The sequence below is a fragment of the Choristoneura fumiferana genome, chromosome 8 (assembly GCF_025370935.1).
Source record: "Choristoneura fumiferana chromosome 8, NRCan_CFum_1, whole genome shotgun sequence".
NCBI classification, from domain to species: domain Eukaryota; kingdom Metazoa; phylum Arthropoda; class Insecta; order Lepidoptera; family Tortricidae; genus Choristoneura; species Choristoneura fumiferana.
In genome coordinates this window covers 12,638,096-12,659,356 of record NC_133479.1, presented here as the reverse complement: position 1 = coordinate 12,659,356, position 21,261 = coordinate 12,638,096, and the positions used below count along the sequence as shown (strand labels likewise).

Below are 21,261 nucleotides of genomic sequence, written 5' to 3'. Positions count from 1 at the left end.
AAAACAGAAAAAGAGACCAGTGCTGGTCTCTTTTTCTGGTTTTTCTGTGAATCCATGTCTCATTTTGTATTTTCGATGTAGACTTTAGGTCGGCTAGAATCTCTATTCCTTACAGATTAGCTATTAACGATAATAGATAGCACATTTTATACCTGGATATTACAGCGCAGGCTACCTTCCTGTAATAATCTTTATTGCCAGTGCTATTACAAGCACTAGGTAGAGCAGTGCCTTTTCTAACACATGAACGTCTCGCACCGATCGATCCAATCTTATGACTCATAAAATTACCCACTACTGTATTATGTTCTAATAAAACTCCACTCCAGTCCTATTTATTGTTGTTTCATACATTTGTAATAATAACGTCTCATTTTTTGTTCACAGGTACGAATGTAAACCTGAAATTGTTTTGGTGAGAATTGATATTTAATTACTTACTGACCGAAATTGCATAATGATATTGGTTTAGTTAGAACGTAGGCGTAACATGATTCACAGTAATCGAATACACTTTTAAAGAAACATCACAGAGCAGAATCCGCATTATGATAAAACATTTTTTAAGTAAAGAACTCTAGAAGTTTTGAAGAAATGTAACGAATGGTACTTTGATTAGCCTCAGAAAGAAGTCAAAGACCTATAATGCGGCAGTGTTTGCGGCTAGAGCTAGTTTATTGTAATCACGTGAAAAGCAAGAGAATTAACTCGCTGACATGGTAACCCTTGCGTGACGCACTTTATTGACCGTGGATCATCGACCTGCGGTTGACAAGAAGTCGACACGTAAAACTGAGTCAGAGCATAGCAAAGTCAGTTACTATGAAGTGAGACCGATTTACTAGAAGGAAGGCATTGCCTATCGAAGCCGGTCTTTTGGGTCCTTCGAACACAAGTTTGAAGGATGAATATTGATATCTATTGTGCGGATTAACTACTGGCCGTCGAGTTTGCGGCAACTTCTGAAGGCGCTATTTGGTTCCCTTTTGTAGAACAAAAGGGCTCTTGTTTTCACACGAGAAAAGGTTAAATGTTCGGAGTCTAAGAATAAAACAACAATAATGCCTATCAGAAATGTCTCTATAGAAACCGTTTGAAGGACGCCGGCAAAACAGCGTGAGCTGAGTACTTATGTAATATTAACAACAATACATCTTTATTACACGTTCCACGCTTGTGTAAGGGGTAGAATTTATATGTTGTTAGTTAAATAATCGCTGCCTTTGTATGGATTTCGAGGGTTGTAGGTAAATAACAAACATATTCAAATGAATTTCTCTCATATTAATTTAAGGCTGAATTGTTAGTTCGGTAAATTTGTGAACCGGTACAGATGAAGTGCTTAAAAATGTCTACCAACACAAGTAATGATATCAAGGACTAGTAGTCGAGTATAGGTGGATCGTTGAACTCATCCGTATCCCATATCTGCTTGTATTAACTAATAATATAACTCTATAATGTAACGTCTTGCATCGACATCCTCATTATAATGACCGCAACTTTTGTTACTAATTTTATTGTCATGCCGGCTTTCCGTAGCGTTTCCGATTTAATTGCAGTTATTATGCAACTGGCCGTTAAGTCGTCGAGCTAAGCGAACCGCCCTCCGCACAGATTCTCACGTTCATTTGACTGCACCTAGAGTAATAACGAGACCTCAGGCGTGATTGCTAGGGTAAATGCACAATTGGTCAATTCAGCTGCGCCCCGAAGCTTTAAAAATGTTACCGTTACGAGAATTCGCTAAGTTTATATTTTATGGATAAAGTTGAAATTTATGAATGTAATTAAATTGGGCAGGCTTCCCTTGGGTTATTAATCATGTTAATTAAAAATTTGTCTTGACAAAAAAAACCTATAATTGCGAGAAATATTGAAATTATCTGTCACGTTCCTTAATCCAGATCTCGTCTCATCATGTCAGCCGAAAGACGTCCACTGCTGGACATAGGCCTCCCTCAAGGCTCTCCACTCAGACCGGTCTTGTGCTTTCCGCATCCACCGCGATCCCGCGATCTTAACCAAGTCGTCGCTCCATCTTGTTGGAGGCCTACCGACAGCTCGTCTCCCGGTCCGCGGACGCGGCGATCTCGTCTACTATATTTTATGTAGGTACTGACTTAATTTCACGTACTTAAATTAAACGAGCAATTGTTGTATATATTTCTTTCGGTATCTCGGAAACCGCTATAACGATTTCGATATTTTTTTGCTATTCAGGGGTATTTGCATCTCGCATTTATCTAGCTTGGTCTAGTCTTGGTGGTTTTTTTTGGGTAAATTTTATACGCAACTAGCTTTTGCCCGCGACTTCGTCCGCGTGGAATAGTAACTTTGGAAAGTATTTAATTTATTTAGGGTACCTGTTCTGCCAATAAATGTACATAGAAACTTCTACGGTTTACTGAAAATAGCCTATTTTAATACATTGCTTTATCTAAACAAATTTTTTTTGTTCTTCCATTTTTTGGTAAAAAAAGAACTCTGGACACCTACGTCCTTTATTGTAAGTTAGGAGGGTAGGATTATACTTAAGACGGCATTCTTACTAAGCATAGCTACACAATTTCCGATAAATATACTTATAGTAAATTTGTTTGGACGAACTTTCATCCCCATATTTTCAACTATGAAAAATATCGCAATGTGAAAAGAGTCGGAACAAATGTTTTTTAGGGTTCCGTACCTCAAAAGGAACTTTGCTGTCCGTCCGTCCGTCTGTCTGTCAAGACCCTTTATCCCGTAAACGCGCGGAGTATGTATTGAGTTGAAATTAAAACCCTAAACTCAGGTCAATAGTCCCGGAAGCTGTGAAAAAATTGAACTTCTAAGTTAACGCAATCAAAAGCTACAGAAACTTGGAATTTTGTATAAAAATAGCTCTATTAGCAAATTATTTTTCCCCTTTAGCAAAATAAAAAAAAACTGAAAATCATAATTTTTCATGTCTGACTGTCTATGTCAATAAGCCATCTAAAATGACCCCTCATTGCGTACATTTTGCTTATGAGCTTAAAATAGGCTAACACTGGATATTCATAAATACCTACGTACGGAACCCTTGATGCGCGAGTCCAAGTCGAATTTAACCGATTTTTTTTAGTTCTTATCGAATACCTAAACACAAAGATTCATCGATTTATCTGTGATAATGACGACGTTCCATATAAATTTTCATCCCCTATTTCATCCCCTCGCAGGTAAAATTTTCAAAAACGCTTGAACAATAATATCTATTTATTTTTTATATAAGTGCCCCAATGCAAAGTTTCATAAAGAACCATCGATTTATCTTTGACAATGACGACCTTCATATAAACTTTCATCCCCTATTTCACCCCTACACAGGAAGAATTTTAAAAAACGCGCGAACAAATATCTATTAATCTCTTATCAATCACGTGCCCAAATGCCAAGTGTCATAAAGAACCATCGATTTATCTTTGACAATGACGATCTTTACATATAAACTTTCATCCCCTATTTCACCCCCTCACAGGTCGAATTTTCAAAAAGCTCAAATAAATACCTACTTATTCCTTATTAAGTGCCTAAATGCCAAGTTTCATGGTTTTATCTTCGACAGCGACGAACTTCCACCATATAAACTTTCATCCCCTATTTCAACCCCTTAAAGCCTCTTTTTCGCGATAAAAGATAGCCTATGTTCTTTCCCAAGGTCTATTCTATCTCTGTATCAAATTTCATCCAAATCGGTTCAGCGGTTTTGGCGTGAAAGCGTAACAGACAGACAGACAGACAGACAGACAGACAGAGTTACTTTCGCATTTATAATATTAGTATGGATAGTATGGATTAAATAAGCGTGATGGTTCAGCGGTATAGTGTTAGAATTGCAAGCTGGAGGTGTAGAATTCTAATGTATACAGAAAGAAAGATTTATTTGTTTCCATCAGTTCCACCACCGTACAGTAATAAGACTAAAACAAACAATAAAAACTAAATTACGTGGTGACACGACAGGACACCAAAGAGGCCTCCACTGCAGGTCGGACGCGTCATTTTAGGGTTCCGTAGCCAAACGGAACGGAACCCTTATAGTTTCGCCATGTCCTTTCTCAGGGACTATCAATGCTAGAAAGCTGTAATTTTGCACGAATATATAATGTAAACTATGCCGACAAAATGGTACACAAAAAAAATTTTTTTTTCAATACCTTACATAGACGTAATTTGGGGGTGATTTTTTTCTCGTCCAATCTAGTAGTGTGGGGTTTTTTATGAATTTTCATTAAATCGAGCGTCCCCCCCCCCCTCTTAAATCTAAATCGATGGCTGGAAAAATTTGAAAAAATTCAGAATGGTAGTAAGTATATCAAACTTACAAGGAAAACTATATCGGTTGTTTCTTGAGAATTATTAGTAGTTTAAGAGTAAATAGCAGTCTAAGGTATAAAATATACCTAAACTTGGAATATTCCGTACATTTTACATTTAAAGCTTATGTAAATAAATAACTATCTCTTTCAAAAAACACGATGTAAAAAATAACACATCAAAGCTCGGTCGCCCAGGTACGTATCTAACTATACGATTATTTGTAGTATAAATCCACTTATAGAAGGCAGTCTAAGCCCATTGTGTTTCACCATTTGCGGTCGCTGATGATGATAAGCGCTTGAAAGTTGTCTAAACACAACCTTCATAAAGTAAATTGCATTTGCTTGCTGAATACGCCCGACAATTCTGCAACTTGTAGAGAGAAATATCGTCTAGACGAAACATACTATTTTTACTAGCTTTACTTGTGTATTGATCTCTTTTTAAGTTAGCTTTATGAAAGGATTAATTAAAGTTTTTTATTTACGAAACAAATTTGCCAATAAGGGCAAATAATGTATTGTTGAAGTTGTTATATATAACTTTTCTGCAACTTTACTTTTACACTAACATTGTATGCTAAGTTTTGCTATGTTAGTTATGTCGTTTGTACTTTTAGTTTATTTAGGAGAGGTTGTATAATATACATAATTAAGTTTTAATTCCATAAATATTTCTGTACTGCGTAATAACTTTTTTACCTATATCTGTATTTATTTTTTATTTCAAAACAAGTATGCTATGAATTTAATTTCATCATATCATCATGATCAAAGCTGACCACGTCCACTTAGAATTATTGCCAGCTAAAGTCCTCATTATTTTTAACACTGTATTATTGTATTATTTTATTGTACAGTCTGTTTCTATTAACCGCATTCCTGTCTAGCACCGAAAAGGTACACACGTTCCGATTCAATCGACTAGAGCGATTCATAAGTGCACCAAAATTCATCCCAAAATCGACGTACAAATTTTCCCGAATGGTCCTACCGGTTGATCCGGATAAAGTTGCAAACGGAATGGTACTCTCCAAAGCCCAGTGGGACTTATTTAACGGAAATAGAGATCGAACATATCAGTTGACCCAGATACAGAATTTCATCAATTTCTCCATAAACTTGTCCAGAAATACATTGGAGTAGACTATTTCTTATAATCCTTCCTTGGAGTTTTAGCTTTATCCCAACTACGTATCCAGAACACAAAAAATCAGATCTCAAGATTGTACTCGTATTGCTGTAAAGAGCAAAATATATTATTTTTACAGACAATCGGATCCCGATTTTCTATTTCCCATCTGTATTCAGCTATTTTATTTCTCTTCATTGTCTTTAAATTAAACTCGCTAGATTGCTACTTTAATTGAAGCAACACCTGCTGTCTCAGAGCTCCTCAAACAACAAATACCGCTGGGAACTTGGGATATGAAGAATGCTGCTTTAATCAAGTTATCTTTTATTGACAATCTTAAACGAGCTACAGTTACTAGTTTATTGTAATGCTCGTTAATTAACAGTAAGTTGTCTCGCCTTCTTCGTTTCCATTTTAAATTTATTGCCTAATATGATTGAGCTGGTTTTACACCCTCCGGTGTTTATTGATTCATTGTTTGAAAGTTGCTATCAAACCTTATATATACTCTTCCTATTAAACGAATTCTGGTAGGTTGTTAAACTGTCATCATCAATTATAATCATTTTCCGGTCAGTGTTCTTTCTATTATTAATACCTATGCTTTTTTCATAGGAGTTTAGAAAGTTGATGTTTTTCGAGCAATATATGACGACCTTCAGGTTTAACTAGAAGCTGTTCACTTATCACAGTTGTCATTCAAGCTCATGGTTCCAATTTCGTCCGACAAGGGACAATAGCATCATTACATGTGGGATAAAGTTAGACCGTTACAAACCTTTAGGGTGAACATCTGGCGGTAAATGGATCTGTAAATTCGACGCTTATTTGTTCTGCTGTATCTTTACGGTATGGACACAATTTCTGATTTGGGACAGACTGTTTACAAGCCTATTAATAATTTTTAAAATCCCTATCAGTCCGCTATATAAACTTGAATTTGTGATGTAACTCCGAATTACGATCGTATTAAGTACATAATGCCATCGTATCTTACTCATTTATCTTTCAACGTTTACATACTCCTTATTTATAAATAAGTCTGGTGAATTATGATATAATTGCGTAGATAAAAACTAGCAGAAAGTACTCGTAGTTTACACTTGTTACAATAGTAGAAATGTGAAAGGAAGTGGCTGGCTTGTATATACCTACATTGCTAAAACACATATTTATCGTGTTAATAACCGCGTTAACATTTCCTTTCAAATAATATTACGTAAAATATTGCACGGAACCTTCGGTGGACTAGTTCGACACACACTTAGCCGGTTTTTTAAAACCAATGTTTTACCATACACAAACAAAAGGTGGGCGTCGATAAGAAAGCCAGTAAGTATGTTGAACTTTTTACCCGATTCGCTTTTTTCCTGCTCCAATGATTACTCATACGTTTTCTCACTGAGCAGCTAACGAGCCGTTTCTATCGCGATATTGTTTTATATCAACGGGTTGGGCTAAAAATACGACTGCAATACAGTTGCAAGTTCATGGACCTGGCAATTTATCGACTGCCGTTCTGTCTAGCTTGGATGGATAGTGCTTTTGTCTGCATCGTTCTTAAAATTTTGAGTCCTTAAAAATTACTATAGTAACCTCAGAAAAACAAGCAAACCAAATAACTGATATAGTAAACTGGTATCTTTGTGTTTTACGAGCGCATGTCTGGAGTAGCCGTAATCTAAATATATCTTCATGAATCAACTTGAACAAATCTCATGTCTAATAGCAAAATCCTTTCTCCAACTCGACGAAGTTTGGAGCTCAAAAGGCTATAAACGTCTCTGATTTTCCACACAGTCAGTCGCATTCCCGCTTCCCCACTGTCGAGCAAAAAGTAACATTGCGTAAAAGGGAAGTGGCGAATTCGTGAAATTAATAAATACCGGAGTCGTGAACAAAACCAACGCGACACACTGAGCCTTTGACGACGCGAAATACTTCCCACCGCCCGCTCGCAAGTTGTTTCCTCCGCCGTTTTCCGGCCACAGGCCTGCATTTTTAAAATTCATCCGCTGGAAAACCAGTATTATTTTTACGGTACTCCGAGCTAATGGTAAGAAGTAGAATAATTTTCGTAATTAATTTGGTAATCATGACGTCACGGAGTATTCCTCTTTTTGTGAAGACTGTCAGAAACATGTTACAGTTATTTTTTAAATTAAAACCAGCAGCTGCGAAGCATTACGATGGATATTGACTTGGTACAACGTTTCATAAACCGAGCATCGGCTGCATTGATTTCTCATATTAAACATTCTTCGGTTAGTGATCTCAAGAATGTCCGAGATCGTAAGCAAGCAGTTATTTGCTGCGATTTCAGATGCTTCGATTTTACGAGAAGACAAAACTATTGTAATATCAGTACCACATTTTACTCTCCTTTTTGCTTAAAGCTGGGATAACCATAATTCTGCCGAGGAGGACAGTGTACGAGTAAGTGCTCTGGCCGAGAAAACTACTACAATTAGCTAAGAATTTAATGGCATGAGCTTTCCTTTTAGATAAAACAATTTGTCTTTGTTTTCGCAGTCTTCTCGCAAATAATCGATGCTCGTTGTGTACTGGCAGCTGTTGCTTAATTAGCTTCAGCTCACCTGTTTGATTAATTCTCTGAAAAGTTCTCTTGGGGACTTAAGTTTAAAAAGTTGCAATGTGCTTGGTTGCACTAGAAGCTTTATATCGTTGGCGAGCGGCAGGGCCTCTGGTTTGCGTCGTCGGTGTAATTGAGCGTATGATACGGGCACCGCTGCCCGGCTGCGTCCAGTGTCCAGTCTATTCGAACGGTCTTATAGGGCTACCGGACCATATGAAGTAAGATAATTGATTGGGGACGCGAAAAACCTACCACAATACCCATTCGGAACACCTTTCAATGGAACTAATGATTGCTTTTTACCGCTTCACGAGTCCAGCTAACGAGTAATCAGCTACAACATGCTTTCTTTAGACGTACTTTATTTATTTTCAAGTTTCACTTTGTAAAATGTATATCTATATTATTAATAACTACAAATTTATGATGCTGAATCTATTACATCGAACTATGTTCACAGACTTTAATTAGTAATGGAGTACCTGTCGTGATAGCCCTAAGTTGGATAGCATTTTACGCCAATGCCTTGTATAACCACATATCAGCCAACTCTGACTGTGGCCGGCACAGCTGCGCATTGTCGCTAGATAAAACATACACTTATATTATTGTCTGCATTAGGTAATAGGTAGTTTTGTACACGTGCACGCCAATCACGTTTTGATACGAAGCTCGCTGATTATTGGTTGGGCAATGTGAGGAAGCCATTGCCTACAAACACAAAATTGACGATGGAACACAACAGGAACTGAATAAACACTAAATGAACCCACTGTTGCTAAGTTTTCACCGTGAAGTCACGGAAGTGGCAATAAGGTTGTAAGCATGTCAATGGTTGCTAATACCACCATATCGATCAGCGTCTAGGAAATGATGGATCGTTTCATACGCATTGATTCACGGTAGGTACTAAAAAGCTGTTATGTAAATCAATTTTTATGTACTTTTCCCTGTTGCTCTGCAGTTACCGAGGCTTGTCTTGCATTGCTCACTGTTACTCCCCCTCGTTACGAACCGGAACATTCATAGCCTGTTTGTATTACTACAGGGGGAGGAATTGAGAATTAGCATTCTGACAAAATTATTTCTATCGCGTTTTGTTTTACTGCTTTTAAATTTTGGAGGTCTAGCACTAGTGGTACTGATATAAGTGTTGCTTTCACTGCGTGCCGACTAGCCGAGCTCCGCCGTTATTTCACACTTCAAATATTCGAGACTCCGCCGGGGTTTCCTTTGAACTCTGCCTGTAGCTGTGTAACCTGCCTGTGTAACGTCTGTGTTTATTTTGAAAGCTTACTCTGTGTTTTTCATTTATAAAATTAAAACTATAGATAGCTTGAATTGTTCCAAGTTTCTGATCTACGTACCTATATTATGCAAAGTTTTCGTACAAGATCAATCAAACACAATCAACTTGACGGAGTTCAAGACAATATTATCCGTACTGATTTCTAAGATACCTACGGTCGACAAATTCAAACACTAGACCACTAAGTAATAGATGAAAAATTGCTTAGACAGTTATATTTTTGTTTGTTTACCCTTTGTTATGCTACAAAACATTACTCCTTGACAGCTGTTCAGTTTCTAATGATTGCATTAATCTATAATTACATGCATTACTTCTGGAAGACCCGTTCCCTTCGAAACCTCAATGACGTAATACGCTTAATGATGATTACTCAATAATGATTAGCATCGTGGTTGCGATTTCTGATAGGTTGTTCTTTGCTTATATTAAGGATCGTGCGAGCATCGTCCCTGGCCTGGCCCTTCGATCGAACTGAACGTATTACTCATACTAATCAAGAGCTGTGGTCACGAATATATGCGTTTTCTTTGCAACTTGTAGACTACTGCCTTTCAATTCATTGATTACTTCACTAAAAAAAAAGATTTGTTAACAGTAACAAAAAAAAATGTTGCTTGTAACATAACTTGAGCGACTACAAAACTATAAGGTCTACTAGTGGCTAAAAGTTAGGCGATGCAATATTAGCATAATTTTGGTTCCTCGTTAGTAAATTTTGGCGAAACGTCAAGTTTAATGGATCACTTTGAAGTAGTGCACTAATGCACTTGTTCGTCATCTCACAATTAAAATAGTACCCAAAGAGTGTAAGTTCCATGTAATTTAACAAAAATAATAGTTTTGCTAATTTCCAGTTTGCTATTAAGCTATGTTGAGGTACTGCAACCCATTTAAGTTATGACTGTAATTTATATACCGGACCGAAGTCTATTAGTTGCGTAACTTAACTACGACATAGTATGTGAATTTATAGATTCCCACGACATACATAGCAAAGAGGGGGTGTCAAGAACTCATATTATTTTTCTTTTTTTATATTAGTCCGCACGCATATACTTTTTTTACTTTACATGTGAAATTTAGCACCAAAGTAGAGCATAAAATGTTTGCAACTACTCTCCCGAGCCCAACAATAGGGTGTTTTATGTTCGGAACTACGCACAAATTATGGAGCGAGGCCCGTTCTGGAGTGTACTACGAACACCGTCTGTAAAACTTATTTACATACAGTAAAGTTCGCTGAGGGGAGTGGGGATTCGGAAACGGTACACCGTTAAGTCCTCGGGGATGGGATAATGCGTATGGGGTAAGCGAAATCGGATACAATACGATGGTTTTGCTATGGGTTCAAAAAGCCTACTTAAGTAGCCCAAGATTTGTAATTTTATTAAAACCGTAAGTATTTATATTTGTAAAATCTTCATTCGGACGCAATCAGGGTCACAGGATTGACAAAATTGATATATTTATTGGTTTTTTTAGTCAGCATTTTAGTGAAGTACTTTTATTGCACTGGACTGGTTAGAATTATAGAGGCTTGAATAAATTCAGGGTTCGAAAATATCCGATATTTATTATAAATATCAAAATATCGGATGTTTATGATATATATCCGATATATATCAAGTTTGATATATATCCATTTTGTATGAAAAATTATTCTTAAATACTCAATAATGAATTGAAATCGGTTCTGCACTTTAGCAATTACTTTCTTTGTAAAAAATAATAGAATAAACACAAAAAACTTACTCTTTCGTATCGTAATTTTTCTGGCACGATTGACGCCATTAGTTATAATGCTGGCAGAAGTGTTGCCATTTATGGATTCAAACTTACTATTAATTAGAGAGTATGTTTTAACTCTACTCCAACGCCATCGACATTTGGAAAGTAGAAATACATAGGCCCAAAATTACTTAATAATATAAAAATTTAAACCATTTTTTGTATTGATACTTATATCGGAAATATATCGTGATATATATCCATTGATATATATCCTCGAACCTTGTGAATAATGTAGAACTCAGCTATGCGAAGAATGTACAGTAATATTACTATTTTATTTAAGAAAATATTGAACCAGCTTTACCGTCCAAAGTTATCGGTGAAAGACGTTGTAAATACTACCTAACCCTATAAGGTCTGGAGAAAACTCCCACGCAGTTGTCTCTTCTTTGTTACAAAATATTCTCGATTTATTTTGTTCAAATTGATTTTAACGGTCATGTTCCAAACGAGATTTAATTAGTTGTCATGTCGTTCAAGTTTTTACAATAATCGTGGCCATTTGAGATAAAAGAAATGAATAATGTTAGCTTTATCTCCATGCGTTGGTTGAGACAACTCCGTCCTATTCCCCTCATGTTTGTGTAATTTATTTAACCCACCTCAGGCCCGCGGGAGCCTTCTGCGGGATATTTTTAGACCCGTACTTTTAAGTGCTACATTTCTCTGATATTTTTGTTATTTTTTTATACCTAAACAAAACAGCAGGACCTGTATCCAACTGCTTCAATGCCTCGCAAATTTGAAATTAATTATTATCGGGTATGATTTTATTGATCACCTAATAAATGCGTTTTCGGCGACCTAATAAATAATATTTGTTCCTAAAATAGTAGATCTGTCACCTAAATTGAATCACCAAATAATATTAAAACGGTTACCTAAATAATATTTAAAAATTACTTGGAAATAATATTGATCATCAAATAATTATATTTGGTTCCAAAATAATAGATGTGTCACTAAAACTGAATCACCCAAACAATATTGAAATGGCTTCCTAAAAAATAATTATAATCACTGGAAAATAATATTGATCAAATAATTGAACTGAAATTTGACGATAATGATATACAATAAATGAAATAATAATAATAATAATAATCATCATCATCCCAGCCTATATACGTCCCACTGCAGGGCACAGGCCTCCCCTCAGAATGAGAGGGCTTGGGCCATAGTTCCCACGCGGGCCCAGTGCGGATTGGGAACTTCACACACACCATTGAATTGCTTCGCAGGTTTGTATAGGTTTCCTCACGATGTTTTCCTTCACCGCAAAGCTCGTGGTAAATTTCAAATGTAACTCCGCACATGAATTTCGAAAAACTCAGAGGTGCGAGCCGGGGTTTGAACCCACGACCCTCTGCTTGAGAGGCGATGGGTCAAGCCACTAGGCCACCACGGCTTACATATGGATAATAATAATATCTTCTCACAAATTACACCAATTGACCCAAACTAAGCAGTTTGTTCTATGGGTGCTTAACACCGGGTAGACATACATACATACATACATACATATATACTTAAATACTTACCAACGTAATAGAATCAAGTACCTACTACAAACATTTATATTCATCATTCAAGTATTAGCAAAAAAATTACGGTTCTGGCACTTCGCCGGCCGCAGCCGCGGCACGCTCGCTTCGCTCGCTCGGCATTAAGGAACTGATCTATTTATTAGGTGACAGATCTATTATGTTGGTGATCGAATTTTGATTATCAAACTATATCTTAGAATTACAGGTTTACATTAATATGATGACTCATACTTAATACATTTCTTAGGGATAGATATAATAATTAGGGTATCGCAGTTTAGTGACAAATCTAAAATTAAGTGACAGAACATATACTTAGTTCCCATTATTATCTGATGTACCTATCTTCTTATATTCTTTTGATGCAAAAATAAAATCAGAATCGACATAATATAATAAGAACCTCTTTGAACACAGCGTTTTTTACAAGCTTTTATTTAGTTTCACCTGTCCCGTTGTCTGTCTGTCTGTAGTCAAATCTTGCAAGATAAATTCGACCAACTTCCAGTAGTTGGATTGACTTGAAATTTTGAATACTTATGAAAATCGCGTGACAATACAATAATCTAGTAGTGACATCCTGGTAGTCCAGCCAGGATCGTCTCCGCAGGACGGCACTCTTCAACGGTTAATAGCATCGACTTGAAATTTGGTATGCAAATGTAGTTTGGGTGACAATGCAAGGACAGTCAACAAGAAGGACAGTCAGCAAAAAAAGATTATATTAAAAATGTATTTTATTGTGGTTAGGTTAGTTTTCTTTTACTTATTTTAGAGATATTCTTACTGTTGTACTCTCCGATCCTACGTGCGAACATTTGAAACTAATGAACGATTAGGTACCCTTATCTTCGTTAATGACTCCTAACATATACCTACCTTAGACATTAATACTAGCAACAAGTGACGCCTAGCGTCATTTTCTAAAGGCGTCAATATGGGTACCAACCATAGGGACTGGACGGTAAGTAAGTTAATTACTATGAAGAAGCATCTTTGTCAAACCACCTGTGCCGCAGGTGTCTTAACTTAACGGACGAATGCGTCCGGTTAGAACCAGATCTTCAAGTAAGCACCGTCGGAAGCGATAAATTCATACCGTAGTATAAACACTGTAATTTTGATAATAAGAGGTATTTATTAAGTTAATGGAACGCTTTTGTAAATTACGTCTCTTAACAAGGCCGCCTCGCCTCTTTGTAGATCTGGGTCTGCATGTATAATAATCAATCAACTTTTTTATTCATCTCTTACCACATGTTTCTCTGTAAAAAATATAACCTACAAAGCTTGACGGAAGGTCATACAGAAAAATCTAGGAAAATCTAGAAGAACCTAGAAGAATCTAGGGCTCTTCAAGGAGAGTGAATAGGCTGTTTCTGAACCAGTGAGATACACCTTTGGCCTCATCTGCACTTAACATCAGGTGAGATAGGGGTCAATCATATCAATCAATGTAAAAAAAAGTACCTGTATTAACACTCTTCTGATGCTGATTTTTGCTTTTCTTGATCACATTTTATTGCACTGGGTAACTAGTTGTAAAGTCGCTGCTAAAGTTCCAATCCGTTCTTCACTTATACCAACCAGACAGGTCTATATATTTATTAATTAATAAGGTAAACATTTATAAACATTAACCATAATGTTCGCTGTAGCTAAGTGCCTATAAATAGCTCTAGCACAGGCCTGCTTTTATCCACCCTCACATTTTAACGCGCCGTGGAAACGTAAGGTATATACTAAATTTCTGTCATCTCCACCAAAACAGTTAATTAGTGAAGTTCACTTTTTACCCTTATTTTCCTCGAATAGCAGAAGATTTTGACATTATTCCTTGTTCTCTAAAAGAAATTAGGCTCTTGTTTTAATTTGTTACTAGGTAAGCAAATTTCGCTTGCTTTTATGAGATCACAGCCATTTTATCAAAGATTTTATATACATTATAAGATTTATAAGTATACTTTCGCCTCTATGTCAACTGTAACTGGTCATTAGTCAGTATATTCTTTATACGGGACACCTAATGTTTCACCGATAAACGATTAGCTGATATTCGTTTCGCAGAAAACGTTTCATCGAGTATCGATTCGCAGACTTATTAACAGATGAGTTATAACGAAGAGTAACGTTACGCCTCTTATTCAGTTGCTTACATACGAGTTAATGAGCCTAAAAAGTATTGGCAGAAATTAGTTTCGTCTTTTAATAGACCTACACATCAGGTTTCAAGTCAAACCAAATAAGATTTATAAAAAATATATTCGGCGAAAGCTAAACTCCATATCGTATCAAAATCGTTTTCCGGAACTAGTTTTCTCATTTTATCTTCGAGCAATTCCACATAGCTTAATCCAAAGACTTTTTCCCTCCGTATGCTAGCGAATAGCTAATAAACGATACGATACGCGCCGCGCGCACTTTCTCGCTGTGTTGCGGTTTTCGATTTTCATCCGAACATTATTACAGATGAGTTGGTTTCTAACTATACTTTCTTTCATTGTGTTGCATGAGACACGATCTCAGCTACATTTTAACTCAAACGTGCTGTAGATAGAGAAGTACTTCTTTTTACTATGTAGACATCGTTTTTTTTCTGTAATTCATATTGGATGGAAATATCCCAATCAAGTTGCATCTTTAAATGATGAGGTAACTGAAACCAAATCTGTTTCTGTGATAACTATAAGAGTTAAACTTCCTTCGGCCGCTTTAACTTTGAACATGAATATTCGACCAAGCGTATTCCCCCCTCCGTTAAAGTAGTTTAGTAGTAAAAAGAACCCTGAAAGTTCCAGGCGTCTGACGCAGGCTGTTACTCGTAGTCTAGTCTAGTCGGAATGAGGCAATAAATTGTAGAGGACGTGCGGACGGTAGCTTACCTGTGAACACTCTTCTCCATTACTTTGCGTCTCAGACCTAGATTAACTAAAGATGTCCCTCCGAGCTAAGTGACTATTGATTTATCCGCCTCGATTGCATCCAAGCGATAATAACTGACCTAATAAAACTAAACCTTCCATCCACTTTACTTCGATTACAAAAGTATGCTTTACGATTTTGACATGTAGAAAAAAAACTTTATCCTATGCGCAAAGTTACTTTCTCGAATGTTTTATTTATTATGTCCCTTATCTGATCCCAATAAACTTTCCCGTTTCTTTTGTTACGGCAAAGTTGTATTTGTATCCAATATCAGGGGAGGGAAAAGTTATTTCGTTCAAAAAACAAATACGCGTACCCATTCCGGAGGCGGTGACATTCCCTCATGCGGTTCGTTATAAACCCTCGAATTGCCGCATGGTGGAGAAATAAAACTGGCTCAAAGAGACGGCCCAATTCATTCAGTCACGTACGTGCGTGGCGCATTGCCACGGAAACCGAGATAAATGCATAGACGAGCGTCCATGTGTGTCTGCCCACATAAGCCGGACTTCACGCAGCTCCCGTAATGAGCCCGACAATTAACGCATTTTCCGTGACTCGAGTTACGGGCAGCGTTACGTTCGTAATTACATTTTGCAAGTTTGAAATCTCAACACCTTTCTTTATTTTATTTATCAACAATCTTTTCGCTTATGCGTTTGATAAAATCTTGGTCGCACGTGGAATTCTGACGGCACATATCTCATGTTAAATTGATTTTGTAAAGAATAAGAGTAGTAATTACTACATAGGGATCGTGAGACCCGTTTGGAAATGGGCTACGCGGTGGCAGTTGGCAAGTAGGGAAGCCCTGTGGTATTGATCGCTCGCGCCCCACGCGTTATGACCATCGGCGACAGAAGGGCGCTCCCGGCTTCCCGTAAACATTCCGATGGGCTCGACATGTGCGCCGGAGAAGGTATTCCACAGTTGTGTTAAGGATAGGAAGCTTACACGTGATAACTTTAGATCTCAAATGTCAATCCCCACACAGTTAGGTACCGCGAAATGTACAGGTTTTTATTCACATAAAAATACAAGTTGTTTTAGATTTTTTTTATAGAAACTGTGGAAGATCTCACTATTGCATACAACCAGTGGCAACTCGCAATTTATACGTACCTAAGTTGAGAAATTCTTATCTCTGTGCATCATTCATATACTCGTAATCTTCACTTGAAACTTACAAGCCTACTTAATCTCTTTGTTAACGATGCAGTAATACATGATATGGAAAGGATAATCGCAGTTATAATCACGCCACTTGATAACGGCCTTCATATCCAAAGTCGCAAAGCTGTAGGGTAAAGTGAAATTGATAAAGTTGGCAGCCAAAGTGCTCCAGTCGAATCTAGTACCGATTTAGAATCGAACATTTGATTGTGGTCCGTGCGGTCGAGGTAATAACCTCTGTGACCTGTAATCTAGGGTCTTTGTACTTGGAACCTGAGTTTAATCGGTGGCCCTGAACGCGGAGACAAGTTTATCGTACCTAAACGAAAAGACTAAATGCGATTTGCATACAAAATTACTGTCGCTCGCTCTGCGTAATGTAATGGCGCAAATAAGCAAATGAACACAAAAAGCTAAAAGCTGTTTCCGCGATATTTTATGCCTGTGAAAATGAGCTTCAAAAATAATTCGGCAGCCCATTGTTTGATGTGTTTGATGGCGTGATCTAAGAAAAGATCTACCCCGTTAGTAATCATTCGCATGAATGGTTCTTGATATAATTGACCTTCTTTTTTCTTTCGATCGTTGATCTCAACTCAATAAAGTTTATTTAGATCGCTTTGTAGTTTGAATCAATATCAATACAATCTATAGGTCTATTAATTATTGTTTCATCTTCTAGCCTTTTCCTGATGTGTCAATTTATTAATTAAATTTTATTTCCATTAACCGTATCCACATGCATTATTTCAGGGCATCCGAATGGCGAGATTTGTTCCAGTTTACAGTAAACTGTATTTTGAATGCAAACATTGCATCATGAGACTCGACATAAACATCCCGTGCTGGCGCAGGAAGTAGGTTAACCTAACATTACACTTGCGTTTAATCAGTGCGCGATAAAGTTACATTGAAACTTAATAACTTCACAAAATTCCCACTGCCTGTGTTGTTTGTCAGAGGATGAAGCGGAACTATTTCGTGCTGGTGCCGGAATTAAACTGCGTTGCGTTAGCTGTTTATCGAACAAACTGCCCCTATGCGGGTGCATTGTTGGCTCATCCTGTATACACGATCCTTTGTACGCCTTTAGTGAACCCCGTTGACGCTTCGCAAAAGAGATAAACAAGATTAAGTGCTTTTTCAGCACCTACCTTACGTGTATCTGGAAGGTATCTTGCAAAGTGCGGCTTGTCCGAGCGGTAAACGGAAATTGCGGAAAATGAGAGGGTTACCCGGAGGGGAATGTCCGAGATACTTTTGTTTGAATGTGAGATTTAGTGCTGGAGATAGAAGGTACTAAATTTGTATTTACTAGTCGTGTTATATATATATATATATACATTGAATGAACTGATAAAAGTCGTCCAGAGAGCAAAACCAGCATAATAATATAATTAAACGCGGGTCTTCAATGTTTAAGTATGCTTTCAGAAGCTGTACTGTTTTTTCGTAAAGTTCATTAATTTATGCATCAGCTTTGTGATGTATAAATTGAACGATCTCGACATTATTTTATATAGTACTACGTTTTTTGATATACCTGTATGTATGATATTTTATTATTCAAGTCAGACCGCATGTCTTGTCAATATTTTACGTGATATACGTTTAACTTCCGTTTAAGTTCCAAACTTTTTTCATCTATACTTAGGTACCTGAATCAGGGTCTAACTTTCAGATAGCTTGAATTCTTCGATGTAATGGCTGGCATACACGATAATCCAAGCTGGCTTATTCAAGCCGTGTCTGAGCTCACACCACAGTTCGTGCTTCGGCGCAATCGTAATCTGTTCTATTGTTTACAGCTCCATTGTCGCTCTTGTAACAGTACAAACGCATACCTACCCGCTGCAACAACCATATTGTGTTAAACTTGCGTAAACAGACGTAGACGTTACAGGCAAATTGCATGACCATAGGAATGTGGAATAATTAATTCGTAATCCAATACACCTATGTTTATTCATTTCATTATTCACAAGTTTTCGTGTGGCAATGTAGTCCTTCTATTTCTCGTTGTTATAATATCCTGTTATTAAGTTAGGCATAGGTTCACTACTGGTAATTCTTGAAGTATGTACCTAAGAATTTTGGGTGTCGCCCAAATGGTGAATTCCTTATCAAACGTGCTCTTTTCTGCCTTTTGTCCTATTCATCGAACATTCTTGCCTGTCTGAGAATTAGGATGCTCGCATTATTCTTTCGCACTATCCATTAATTATATAATATTGCCGCCAATACAACAAGTCGTACAAGCCGTGGTGGCCTAGTGGTTTGACCTATCGCCTCTGGAGCAGAGGATCGTGGGTTCAATTCAAACCCTAGCTCGCACCTCGTGAGTTTCGAAAATCATGTGCGAATTAAATTTGAAATTTACCACGAGCTTTGCGGCGAAGGAAAACTTCGTGCGGAAACCTGCGCAAACCTGCGAAGCAATTCAATGGTGCGTGTGAAGTTTTCAATCCGCATTGGGCCCGCGTGGGAACTACGGCCCAAGCCCTCTCATTCTGAGTGGAGGCCTGTGCCCAGCAGTGGGACGTTTATAGGCTGGGATGATGATGGTGATGGTATAATATTGTATTCTTGAATAATATGATTAATTTGACAAGGTTTATTTCCGGCGGAGGATGTCTCGTAATATGCTGGCTGTTCTGCAGTAGAGCGTGCAATGTGTTTTAAATAATGCTTTGCTTATTTATTTTTTATACGGTTGAATGCTGTGGCAAAAGTAAGATAAGAGAAATTTTTTGCACGCGGCAAATACGTGGCTTTCACGCTTTAGAGAATTCTATCTTCAGAACGGGGTTTACACGAGTGTGGAAATATTGGTGTGCCAAATAAAACTGTTTTATTTATTACATGTCTATCAAAATCGTCCGTCTGTAAGCATAAAGGTATAAGAGATCACCGTATGCCCCAGACATCTTTGTGACAATCTTTATTTTGAGTGATTTATTAAACCAACCATTGAAGGATTAAACTAAAACTTCCTTTACTTTTAATTAAGTACATTAATTACACAATTGGGTTAATCGTTAGGAAGTTACCGCATTGCATTTACATGCTCCAACGGCTTACTAATCAATTTATTAATATTTCGATGAATGCAGTATAACTTCATCTTTGTTCGAATTATAAAAACGTTTAAAAAGAAGCAAGTTTTGTTTGGATATTTCAATTTTACAAGCTCTTCTTGTTTTATTTCGAAACTTAAGTGATCTTTATGTCTGGCTTTCCCCCGGGTACAGATATATTACTTTCAGCTGGACTGAACTTCATAAGAATAATATAAGGATATTCTGATTCAATCGATTCTTTACATAACGCCATGCCTATGTAACTTTTGTATTTGTACAAATATCATCGTACATAATCAAATCAACACCTACGTTTGTAAACTGATGCCGCCTGTACTGAACAATAATTGACTGCCACAGTTGAGGCTTCTCAGCATAACATATTGTACATCCAGCCATTGTCTCTGCCACAGCTGTGCTTGACACCCACGTCCGCCAAATACATATCGTTGTCAAGTTCAACAGAAACTACGTGTTTTGACTCAACAACTGCTTATTATTACATTTAAAGCATTATGATTATAAGTTGACAAACGGCAAACCTACTACGACGAAAATGTTCGGTGTTGTAGAGTAATAAAGCTTCTAAGTTAAGGTTATTCATCTCGTAAGAGAATCAACAACTCACCTTTGATTTTCTATATCTGTAAAACGGATTACTTGTCATTGTCATCATCATGATATCCGCCGTAGGACGTCCACTGTTGGATAGGCCCCGTCGGAATACTTGTGTCTCACTTTCAAATGAAATGTTAATACTAATAAAAATAAACCAATATCATATCCATGTTGTATGAAATGCTAACATGGACAATAACGCAAATTCTAGCATGACTGTCACGCAAACCAATTATTTAAAGTTAAACCTGTCGAGCTATCACTAACTTTGAACTTGATGATTCATGCGAAAGGGTTATGGCTCATAAACCTTACGAACCGTGACTACCGTAATACTCCCCATTACTCTGATATTTCTCGCAATTTTCTCTTTCGATAATGGCAAAATGAAGGCAAAGCCGCATTCCGAGTATAAATAAAGTAACGGAGTCGTAAAACGATGAAAACACCCGCATCGCGCTTATATTTCGACTTCAGATCATCAAACGAAATTCAATCAAATACATTATCACGTATTTTCCAATCTAGTGATTTTTGTATTTTTGCTTTGTTTCGCGTTATCCAAGCTCGCTCGCAATGATATGTGTTCATCTTCAAGTAATTCACGAATTTCGCATTTGTCTTTGAAATGGGATTGGGGGAGGGGATATTTCCGCATTTGTTCAGTGGTTCAAGTTCAAGATTCGCCGGGGCGGGTTTATTGACCGGCCTCGGAACATGCGCGACGCTCGTATAAAGTTT

At 37.2% G+C, this 21,261-nt stretch overlaps 1 protein-coding gene across 4 annotated transcripts in view; it reads left to right on the top strand.

Moving 5' to 3' along the window:
• Src64B (Tyrosine-protein kinase Src64B) overlaps positions 1-21,261 on the top strand; it is a 125,382-nt gene that overhangs the window by 86,244 nt on the left and 17,877 nt on the right. For 2 of the 4 annotated variants that reach the window (XM_074091289.1, XM_074091286.1), the window contains exon 2: positions 388-415. The exons of the other annotated variants lie outside the window; for them this stretch is intronic. The gene's annotated coding sequence lies outside the window, so the exon portion shown is untranslated. The remainder of the gene's footprint in view (positions 1-387; positions 416-21,261) is intronic. 4 annotated transcript variants of the gene reach the window in all.